This window comes from Pogoniulus pusillus, chromosome 7 (genome assembly GCF_015220805.1).
Source record: "Pogoniulus pusillus isolate bPogPus1 chromosome 7, bPogPus1.pri, whole genome shotgun sequence".
Lineage (NCBI taxonomy): Eukaryota > Metazoa > Chordata > Aves > Piciformes > Lybiidae > Pogoniulus > Pogoniulus pusillus.
This window is the reverse complement of record NC_087270.1, coordinates 37,983,042-37,992,913: the sequence shown is the minus strand read 5'-3', so window position 1 is coordinate 37,992,913 and position 9,872 is coordinate 37,983,042. Positions and strand designations below refer to the sequence as shown.

The window sequence follows — 9,872 nt, the reverse complement described above, 5'->3', positions numbered from 1 at the left end:
ACATGAGGAACAATTTCTTCTCCAAAAGGGCTGTCAAGCCCTGGGACAGACTGCCCAGGGCAGTGCTGAATTCTGCTCCTCTGGGGCCACTGAAAAGCTGTGGAGCTGTGGTGCTGAGGGACATGGCTTAGTGGTGACCTGGCACTGCTGGGTTAATGGTTGGACTTGGTGATCTTAAAGGTGTCTTCACTCTACAACTACCTGCAGGGAGGCTGTAGCCAGATGGAGTTGGGCTCTTCTGCCAGGCAAGCAGCAACAGAAGCAGACACAGTCTCAAGTTGTGCCAGGGGAGGTCTAGGCTGGATGTTAGGATGAAGTTCTTCACAGAGAGAGTGATTGGCATTGGAATGGGCTGCCCAGGGAGGTGGTGGAGTCTCTGTGCCTGGAGGTGTTGAAGCCAAGCCTGGCTGAGGCACTTGGTGCCATGGTCTGGTTGCTTGGCCAGGGCTGGGTGCTAGGTTGGAGTGGATGATCTTGGAGGTCTCTTCCAACCTGCTTGACTCTATGATTCTATGAATGTGGTCTGGATGGAGCAGGATCCTCTGCACTGCTTCCCCATCCACCAGCTGCACCTGGGCAGGAGCAGAAGTAGCTGATGAGCACAGAGGAGCTGCTGAGAGGACAAGTCAACTGTCTGCAGAGCACTGCCAGGAGTCTGCCCTGAGATGAAGGGGAAGAGGACTGCCTCGGCAGTAGTCCCAGCACAGCTGTGCCAGAGGGAGGTGTAGGTCCTCAGTCAGAGCTCTATGGCCATCACAAGGCTTTTGTGAGCCTCAGAGCACTTCTCAGCCCTGTGACACTGATGTTTACAGCCCAGTGACACCGATGTTTACAGCCCAGTGGGCTGGCTGCTGGGATTTGAGCACAGCTGTGACATTCACACCTGGCTCTGGAGCTCATTCACACCCAAGTGTGACCTTGTTCTCCAAATTAAAAGGGAAAGGCCAGAAATGATGTGGCTAAGGAGGTCAATCAGCTGTGGGTATCTCACCCCCATGCCCAGCCCTGACAGGAAAGAGCTGCACGTCCTGAGCTGTGGCTCATGGGGACAAGGTCAGGACGAAGCCACCAGATCTGATAGGAGAAGGGAAAACTGCTTCAGAGTTACACCAGGAGAGGTTCAGATAAAACAGAGGAAAAATTTCTCCCCCCAAAAGCATGTTCTCTGAACACGAGCCAGCAGTGTGCCCAGGTGGCCAAGAAAGCCAGTGGCAACCTGGCCTGTATCAGGAATAGTGTGACCAGCAGGAGCAGGGAGGTGATTCTGCCCCTGTGTTCAGGGCTGGTCTTTTCTCCCAGGCACCCAAGGACAGAGCAAGAAGATCTTCTTAGCCTCCCTGCCAGCCTAAATTCTCCTCCAGTCCAGTAAGACAACACCTTAAATCATAGAATCAGCCAGGTTGGAAGAGACCTCCAAGCTCATCCAGTCCAACCTAGCACCCAGCCCTGGCCAAGCAACCAGACCATCACAGAATCACAGAATGAACCAGGTTGGAAAAGACCTCTAGGATCATCGAGTCCAACCTATCACCTAACCCTTCTAATTAACTAACCCATGGCACTAAGTGCCTCATCCAGCCTCCTCTTAAACACCTCCAGGGATGGGCACTCCACCACCTCCCTGGGCAGCCCATTCCAGTGCCAATCACTCTTGCTGTGAAGAATCCAACCTTTGCTCCTTTCCCACCTCACATTTCCCCCTTTTTTCTCCCAAACTCACAGCACCTGGGTGCTGTTGCAGTCTCCTCCCACCCCAGGTGTGACCACTTTGCCCTCCCTGCTCACTCCCCTTTATAACCGGTCCCAGAAGAGGCAGTAGCTCCACGTTTGCCCAACTGGGCAGAGGATCCTCCTCCCATCATCACTGGTGAGTCTCCCACCCTGGTGAGTGCACTGGGTGAGTGGTGGAGGGGATCAAAAAGGCCGAGGGGCCTGGTGGCCCCCCGGTTATGTAGAACTAGGCTTGATGATTGCTCTAACATCACCCACGGGTGCTGGCTGAGCTCCTCTGTGCTTAACTGCTGCTTTCTGCTTGCTTGTCCTCGTGGAGGTCTTTTGATTGGAAGAGACCTTTTAAGATCACAGTATCATCAGGGTTGGAAGAGACCTCACAGATCATCAAGTCCAACCCTTTACCACAGAGCTCAAGGCCAGACCATGGCACCAAGTGCCACGTCCAATCCTGCCTTGAACAGCTCCAGGGACGGCGACTCCACCACCTCCCCGGGCAGCCCATTCCAGTGTCCAATGACTCTCTCAGGGAAGAACTTTCTCCTCACCTCCAGCCTAAATCTCCCCTGGCACAGCCTGAGGCTGTGTCTTCTTGTTCTGGTGCTGGCCACCTGAGAGAAGAGAGCAACCTCCTCCTGGCCACAACCACCCCTCAGGTAGTTGTAGACAGCAATAAGGTCTCCCCTGAGCCTCCTCTTCTCCAGGCTAACCAATCCCAGCTCCCTCAGCCTCTCCTCGTAGGGCTGTGCTCAAGGCCTCTCCCCAGCCTCGTCGCCCTTCTCTGGACACGCTCAAGCATCTCAATGTCCCTCCTAAACTGGGGGGCCCAGAACTGGACACAGGACTCAAGGTGGGAGGAGAACTAAACCTCAGCTCCTTCTCCATCTCCTGGCAATCCTAGACTCACAGAGAGGTTTGGGTGGGAAGGGACTCTGAAAGTTCATCTAGTGCAACACCCCTGCAGTCAGCAGGGACATCTTCAACTAGAGCAGTCTACTCAGGGCCATGTGCAACCTGACCTGGAATGGTTTCAGGGATGGGACATCTACCACTTCTCTTAGTAACGTGGGCAATGTCTCACCATCCTGGTAGTAAAACAGCCTCTTCCTTCTACCTAGTCTAATTCCCTTGCCTTTTAGTTTAAAACCATCAGCTCTTGCCCTGTCACAACAGGCCCTGCTAAAAACTCTGTCCCCATCTGCCTCGTTTCTGTGTTGTCTGTGCAGTGATGCTCAGCTGTGTCTTTTTTCCCCTCTCTGCAGCTTCACCTCTCTTTAAACCACACACTGAAACTGCAGGAGGGAAGAGAGGATGGAAGGGGGATTTATGAGGCTGCAGGAAGCCAAGAAAGGAGCAGCCCCAAGAGGTGCAAACAATCTCACTCATCCCTTCAAGATGCCTCTGCCTAGGGCTGGACCTCTCAGGGAGGATTAAGAGCAAAGGAGCTTAGCAACGCCCTTGGGCAGAGCCAGATCCCAAAGTGTCCCAGAGACCTGCATTTCCTTCCTGAGCACGAAAAGCTCCACAGTTCCAGCTGGATCCTGAATTTCCATCCAATGCATCCAGCCCCTGCGTTACCCTTTGTGGGCAAGGGTTACTTACCCAAGGCAGGACATCCTGGGGCAGTTTCACAGGCAGGGCTTGGGGCTGTTGGAGAACATCGAGCCCTGGATGCTCATGGCTCCTGAATGTTGCACAGTGTGATCCAGGATGGTGGAGCAGCACTGAAGTGCATTCTGATCTGGGGCTTCTCTGACCTTTTGCCTCTTGCTGCTGATTATTTTACCACTGATTATTGGTGCTGGTGGTGGGAGCTAATTCAGGCCTTTGAGACCCTGTACTCAGCACTGGTCAGGCCACACCTTGAGTACTGCATCCAGTTCTGGGCTTCTCCATTCAAGAGAGATGTTGAGGTGCTGGAAGGTGTCCAGAGAAGGGCAAGGAAGCTGGTAAGGGGCCTGGAGCACAGCCCTGTGAGGAGAGGCTGAGGGAGCTGGGGGTGTGCAGCCTGCAGAAGAGGAGGCTCAGGGCTGACCTCATTGCTGTCTGCAGCTCCCTGAAGGGAGGCTGTAGCCAGGTGGGGTTGGGCTCTTCTGCCAGGCAAGCAGCAACAGAAGAAGGGGACAGAGTGTCAAGTTGTGGCAGGGGAGATCTAGGCTGGATGTTGTTAGGAAGTTGTTGTCAGAGAGAGTGATTGGCATTGGAATGGGCTGCCCAGGGAGGTGGTGGAGTCTCCATGCCTGGAGGTGTTGAAGCCAAGCCTGGCTGAGGCACTTAGTGCCATGGTCTGGTTGACTGGATAGGGCTGGGTGCTAGGTTGGAGTGGCTGAGCTTGGAGGTCTCTTCCAACCTGCTTGACTCTATGATTCTAAGAATCTGGGGCAGGGTGTGGGACAGAAAATTATTGAATCATAGAATGGTTTAGGTTGAAAGGGACCTCAAAGTTCATCTAGTTTCAACCCCCCTGCCATAGGCAGGGCCACCTCCAGAAGGTCTCTTCACTCCTTTGGGCAGGAAGAAGAAATGGAACAGTGATGGAATAGTTTGGTATTTCTCACCTCCACAGGCTCACTGAGCAGAGGAAAGGCTGCAGCAGCTGGACAGTGGTGGTGGGAACCTTATGTGCTCCAGGAACTGCAGCAGAGAGCAGATGGAGTGGAATTTAGGATGGAGTTGCACACCCATGGGAACAGCAGGTCATCTTGAGTGCCATTACACAGCAGAGGAGAGGCAGACAGGTGACCAGGTCCACTCAGCATGGATTCATGAAGGACAGGTCCTGCTTAGAATCATGGAATCAGTCAGGCTTGGAAGGGACCACAAGGAGCAGCCAGTTCCAATCCCCCTGCCATGCCCAGGGACACCCTACCCTAGAGCAGGCTGCACACAGCCTCACACAGCCTGGCCTCAAACACCTCCAGCCATGGGGCCTCAACCACCTCCCTGGGCAACCCAGTCCAGCCTCTCACCACTCTCCTGCTCAACAACTTCCTCCTCACCTCCACTCTCAAGCTCCCCACCTCCAGCTTTGCTCCATTCCCCCCCAGTCCTGCCACTCTCTGACAGCCTCCAAAGTCCCTCCCCAGCTGTTTTGTAGCCCCCTTCAGATCCTGGAAGGCCACAAGAAGGTCACCTGGGAGCCTTCTTGCCTCCAGACTGCACAGCCCCAACTCTTTCAGTCTGTGCTCACAGCAGAGCTGCTGCAGCCCTCTGAGCATCCTCCTGGCCCTGCTCTGGACACTCTCCAGCATCTCCACATCCCTCTTGGAATAGAGGCTCCAGAACTGGATGCAGTACTGCACGTGGGGTCTCAGCAGAGCACAGCAGAGGGGGAGAATCACCTCCCTCACCACTTTATCCAGCAAAGTGTCCACCCATCCAAGTCATGAGGGGTTGGACTCGATGATCTTAGGTCCCTTCCAACCCCTAATATCCTAAGAACCTGTGATTTTCTCCAGGGGGGTGATGTGGAACACTTCAGTTAATCACACATCCTGCCCTGGACGTGTTTAAGGGTCGTTTGGATGTGGTGCTTGGGGATGTGGTTTAGGGTGAATCTTGTAGAGTAGGATTCTAGGTTGGGCTTGGTGATCCTGAGAGTCTTTTCCAACCTGGATGTTTCTGTGATCCTGTGATGCTGGACCACTAAATGGGGTTGTAGCTGGTGGGGGCAGGGCTCAGAATGGACGGGGAAGAATGGATGGGGAATGATGCCGAAGAGGAGCAAACCAAAGGCTGAACACTCAACCTTGAGTCATTCAGAGCCGTTATCTCTCTTAGCATCACCCAGGCTCTCCTCCTATTGAATTCCACCCCTCCTCCCCTCCTTCCCTCTTCCCTTCCTCACTAAATGCTCCCCAAACAACTCAGCCATCAATGGAAGGCAGAAGCAACGTCTGCCCTTTGTCTCCCTGAAGAGGCAGCTTTGCCTGCAGCCCCAGCGGGAACCATTTGCACATCTGCCTTTGTGAGGGACCAGCCTTGAGCAAAACACCACTCAAAGGGCATTGAACGAAATGTACTGCGGCCTCTTCCCGCTGGCACTTGGGTGCCCGTCTCCGCCTCTGACGCTAATGATCTGGAGGAGGGTGGTTGGGTTGGGGTTTTGTTGGGTTTTGTTGTTTGGGTTTCTTTTTTTCCTTTCTTTTTTTTTAAATCATCTTTCCCCCCCCCCCCCCCCCCTTTTTTTTTTTCCCCCTCCAAGAATAATAAGGAGAGGAAAATGAAAGGGGGAGGTGGAAAGGGGTTAAAAAGAAAAGGGGCTGGAGGAAGAGAGGTCAGATCCATTTAGGAGCCTGGGAGAGTGCCTGCTGAGTGGCTGCACAAAGGACCTGGCTGTACCTGGCTCCATCTCTACCTCTTCTTCCCCCCCCCCCGCCACCTCCGGCTATGAAAAGGAGGAAGCAGAAGTGGAGGACCTCGGTGAACGCTGAGGATAATGGATTTCATTATAGGCAAGCAGGCTAAATGCCTGTCCACTCCTCGGCAATAAAGCAAAGTTAGTCTTTAGCTAATCGCCCTGGATGAGCTCTTGGCTGCTGTTCAGAACCCAGATGTTTCCCTTGGCTCCCTGTCCTGATACCCCCTCGCAGCATCCCGTCGAGAGCTGTCCGCGGGCTGCAATTAACTCGATCATCATTTTGGTGTCTGCCGTAGCATCCTTCTCCTCTCTACCGCTTCTCAGGGCAAGCCTGGGGGGGGTTAAAGGTCTGCATCTGGCCAAGGGAGCAACTCCGTGGTGATGGCAGAACTGCAGAAGGTTAGGGGCTGGAAGGGACCTCGAAAGCTCATCCAGCCCAAGCCTCCTGCCAGAGCAGGATCTCCTAATGCAGATCACACAGGAACACATCCAGGCAGGTGTTGAGGATCTCCAGGGAGAGACTCCACAGCCCCTCCCTGGGCAGCCTGTTCCAGTGCAGAGAGAGACTCCACAGCCCCCCTGGGCAGCCTGTTCCAGTGCAGAGGGAGACTCCACAGCCCCTCCCTGGGCAGCCTGTTCCAGTGCAGAGGGAGACTCCACAGCCCCTCCCTGGGCAGCCTGTTCCAGTGCAGAGGGAGACTCCACAGCCCCCCTGGGCAGCCTGTTCCAGTGCAAGGGGAGACTCCACAGCCCCTCCCTGGGCAGCCTGTTCCAGTGCAGGGGGAGACTCCACAGCCCCTCCCTGGGCAGCCTGTTCCAGTGCAGAGGGAGACTCCACAGCCCCCCTGGGCAGCCTGTTCCAGTGCAGGGGGAGACTCCACAGCCCCTCCCTGGGCAGCCTGTTCCAGTGCAGAGGGAGACTCCACAGCCCCCCTGGGCAGCCTGTTCCAGTGCAGGGGGAGACTCCACAGCCCCCCTGGGCAGCCTGTTCCAGTGCAGAGGGAGACTCCACAGCCCCCCTGGGCAGCCTGTTCCAGTGCAGAGGGAGACTCCACAGCCCCTCCCTGGGCAGCCTGTTCCAGTGCAGAGGGAGACTCCACAGCCCCTCCCTGGGCAGCCTGTTCCAGTGCAGGGGGAGACTCCACAGCCCCCCTGGGCAGCCTGTTCCAGTGCAGAGGGAGACTCCACAGCCCCTCCCTGGGCAGCCTGTTCCAGTGCAGAGGGAGACTCCACAGCCCCTCCCTGGGCAGCCTGTTCCAGTGCAGGGGGGGACTCCACAGCCCCCCTGGGCAGCCTGTTCCAGTGCAGAGGGAGACTCCACAGCCCCCCTGGGCAGCCTGTTCCAGTGCAGAGGGAGACTCCACAGCCCCTCCCTGGGCAGCCTGTTCCAGTGCTCTGTCACCCTCACAGGGGAAAAAAAAAAGTTTCCTCATGTTTCCATGGAACTTCCCAGGCCTCAGCTTCCGCCCCTTGTCCTGTTATTGGGCATCACAGACCAAAGCCTGGCTCCATCCTCTCGGCACTCAACCTTCTCCTATGTATAATCATTACTGAGGATGTTAGAGGGGGATTTGCTTGGACATCATCAGGAGGCAGCCCAAGGAAATGTGTCTGTACTGAAAGATCTTCACGTCCATCAGATCCTGATGGATCACCATCCCTCCCTTCCCTGCAAGGACCCTTTTTCTGGCTCTTCCCTTCCCTCAGGTTCGTTTTCCTGTCCTCTGTCCATGGTGTCCCTTTGCACAGCAATTCTCTCGCTTCACCTGGTGACAGAAGGTGGTAAATACAAAGATGCAGGAAGGGAGAGGTCATCCAAAGCACTTTCAGGTGGTCATCTTGGAGAGCTGCTGGAGGGCTGCTGAAGTTCAAAGTCTCTCCAAACCATGTCAGCAGATGTCAAGGAGCAAAGCTTCCCTTCTCCATCCAGTTCCTGTGTTTCTGGAGGACATCAGAGCTGGTTTGAGTATCTCCTTGTGGTAAGCAGCTTGGGAACAACATCTGGAAACTTTACCTTATGGGAAGAGCATTGTGGATGGGAAGCTCAACAGGAGCCAGCAGTGTGCACTTGCAGCCCAGAAAGCCAAGCAGAGCCTGGGCTGCAGCAGCAGAAGTGTGGCCAGCAGGGCCAGGGAGGTGATTCTCCCCCTCTGCTGTGCTCTGCTGAGACCCCACCTGGAGTACTGCATCCAGCTCTGCAGCCTCTATTCCAAGAGGGCTGTGGAGATGCTGGAGAGTGTCCAGAGCAGGGCCAGGAGGATGCTGAGAGGGCTGCAGCAGCTCTGCTGTGAGCACAGATTGAAAGAGTTGGGGCTGTGCAGGCTGGAGCAGAGGAGGCTCCCAGGTGACCTTCTTGTGGCCTTCCAGGATCTGAAGGGGGCTACAAAAAAGCTGGGGAGGGACTTTTGAGGCTGTGAGGGAGTGGCAGGAATGGGGGGAATGGAGCAAAGCTGGAGGTGGGGAGCTTGAGAGTGGAGGTGAGGAGGAAGTTGTTGAGCATGAGAGTGGTGAGAGGCTGGACTGGGTTGCCCAGGGAGGTGGTTGAGGCCCCATGGCTGGAGGTGTTTGAGGCCAGGCTGTGTGAGGCTGTGTGCAGCCTGCTCTAGGGTAGGGTGTCCCTGGGCATGGCATGGGGGTTGGAACTGGCTGCTCCTTGTGGTCCCTTCCAACCCTGACTGATTCTATGATTCTGTGAAGAGGAGCTGTGCCCCCATGCCAAGGCACCAACTTGATTCCCTGTACATTGCTAAGGTCATGCCAGGACCCATGCTCCTCCCTCCTGCCTCGTCTGCCAGCAGCATCTCCACCAGCCCTATTTATAGTGCAGTGATAGGATCAGGTGGAATAAGCACTTAGTGCCCCCTAAATCACATCCCCCATGCCCCATGGCCACTCGCTGCTTGCTGTGCTCAGCTCTCGTTGCTGCAGAGCCTGGCCAGGACTTTTGAAGGTATGTGAGGAGCTGGGGTGCAGCTTGCTAGGAGCTGGGGGGTCTGTGGCATCCTTCCCAGTTCTTCAGCCTCACCAGAGTTGGGGTGAGGACAGCTTTTGGGCAGGCAAAACTGTGGGGGCAGAGGCAGAGTGTGGTGCCTTGGTGCTGGGCAGGGAGCAGAGAACAGCTCTGGCTCCAAGAGGAGCCCATTTCCCCTCTGGGACCAAGTCACATATTTGTCTCACCTGGGTGGTGGGATGGTGATTTGCTGCACTGTGCCCCCATCCCCTCATGGATCTGAGCCCGTGTGGGGCAATCAGCCCCATGGCTGAGGTCCATTCAGACTACCCCAGGGATGGGTTCATGGTGTAACGCTAAGCAAGGGTGGGTTGGTTGTCTGGGTTCCTCATGTAGATGGCCACCATCTGCTCTGGAACTCTGTGTGTAGTTACACCTACCATGGAAATGTCATCCTCAGGGATATGGAGAGAGTCCCAGATCCATTGCCCTGTGTCCCTGGGCCGTGGGGATGGCTGAGGGGGGCTGGGGGAAGCAGGAGAACCTGCCAGCTTGCTGTGGGTGGATAGCATGTTGTGGAGGGGTGACTGTTCATCTTCCTCTCCATCACCTGTCTTCTTCCTCTGGTTTCTGTTTCAAGGAGTGACAGTGTAGAAAGGGGTCCCGTCTGTGGGAGACAGCTCCTTCCCGTGCGTGGTGCTGCATGGGCAGAAAGCCCTGCCTGAGGGCTCACACTCTCCAGGATAACCAGCAGCTCTGCAGGAGGTGAAACACAGCCCACCAAGCTTGTGGAGCCTGGCTGGGAGAGCCGAGGAGCTCCTACTGCACCCG

At 55.7% G+C, this 9,872-nt stretch overlaps 1 long non-coding RNA gene across 2 annotated transcripts; it reads left to right on the top strand.

Annotated features, from left to right (window-relative positions):
• Window positions 1-1,803: 1,803 nt before the first annotated feature.
• On the top strand, window positions 1,804-9,844 carry LOC135177168 (uncharacterized). 2 transcript variants are annotated; one of them, XR_010302964.1, is made up of 3 exons: window positions 1,836-1,867; window positions 4,298-4,469; window positions 9,682-9,844. It is a non-coding gene; the product is annotated as an uncharacterized LOC135177168 (long non-coding RNA). The 2 variants fall into 2 exon arrangements; XR_010302963.1 differs by lacking the exons at window positions 4,298-4,469; window positions 9,682-9,844 and adding an exon at window positions 2,994-3,205 and having other exon boundaries at window positions 1,804-1,867.
• Window positions 9,845-9,872: the final 28 nt, after the last annotated feature.